The sequence below is a fragment of the Carassius carassius genome, chromosome 41, assembly GCF_963082965.1.
Source record: "Carassius carassius chromosome 41, fCarCar2.1, whole genome shotgun sequence".
NCBI classification, from domain to species: domain Eukaryota; kingdom Metazoa; phylum Chordata; class Actinopteri; order Cypriniformes; family Cyprinidae; genus Carassius; species Carassius carassius.
The window spans coordinates 252,501-253,982 of NC_081795.1; positions in this window are offsets into that span (position 1 = coordinate 252,501).

Genomic DNA, 1,482 nt, shown 5'->3' on the forward strand with positions numbered 1-1,482 from the left:
GGAGAAAGGATTGGCGCCCTCCTAAAAATGACTTGTAAACTCAATCAGGTGCAGCTCATCTCCAGTGCCATCTGACCATCAGCTGTGGTCAGCTCAGCATTAAAGGAGCTTTTTCGGAGCATGTCAGTCCTTGCTAGAGCAACTGAAGCAAACGATCAGCTACGAGTGTCAGACACTCATTAGATCTCCAGGATGAAGTTATGGACCGGAGACACATCCAGACAACATTTCAAAGGCTCAGGCAAGTCCATTGTTAAGAAGTGAGTGTGCATTTATTTTTTTACTTGATTTTTAGTTTCATATTCCTACTACTTACACTTATTTTTTACTTAGTTGCCAAGGAAGTATTTCCAACTCTTGTAACAGTTTTAGTTAACAGAGTAACACAAGCAGAACAACTGAGCTGTAGTTTATTGTACCCGTTTGTCTCAAATGTCCTCACTAATAGAGAAACATCACGACTGGCGTCAGGTCAGGACATCTGATGCCATAAACGTTCTGGAGGATGTTTGTCTGTAAACCTAATGATTTCTGAGAGGGTTGGTTTAGGGTTGAGTTAGGAGATCATTGACCTGATGGAAAACAATCGAAGTCTGTGAGATGAGCTCTCTGATGTGTGTGTGTGTGTGTGTGTTTCTGTTCTAAACTTTCTTCTCTGCAGAACTCCACACAAAGCTGGTATCAGCAGAGAGAATGAATCATCTGTGTCTCGGACTCTATTTTAGTCGCTGCTGCTCACGTTTCTGAAACAATACCTCCGTCTCGCTCTCTTTACTCTTCTTGTGTTATTTCGAGAGTTAGAAGAGGTTTGCATCTGTCAGCACGTGCACTCAACTTTGACTTTTTTACTTTCTCAATCCATGTTCCTGATCTTATTGTGATTGGTTCACCAGCATGTTATTATTTTAAAGACCAAAGATGCTCTTAAATATTTTATCAGCATCCAATCATTTATTGATGGATAAAATCAAGTCCCGCCCCGCATTTAATTCCCAGTTAAAGATCATTACTATTTTACAGAAGTCGTTAAAACTGTGTTTCATGTTGACTTTGAATGAAAAGATCCTTAAAAGTTTCCTGTCTTGCATTTCTAACTGTATTTACTCTCTGAAGATCAAAGATTCAGACTCGTAGCTTTATTGATGTTGTAAAGAAGCTTGGAAGGTTACGAGGAGGAGAAGTATAGTATATGGACCCCTAGTGTCATAATTTTGACAAACATCAGAGTGACTGACTAAAAGGGAACATCTCGGTTACGGATGGATTCACAATAGATTTAACGGGAACATGATTAAATATAATAGAGGATAAGTTGTGAAAGTATGAGCAAAAGATCTCTCTCTTTATCTCTTCTTTCTCTCTGTTCCACCCGCACAGCTTTCCACTTGATAAGGGACCCTTCAGACACACACACACACACACACACACACACTCGGGGGCTCTTGTACTCTGCAGGATGCATAAGTGTGTGTGTGTGTGTGA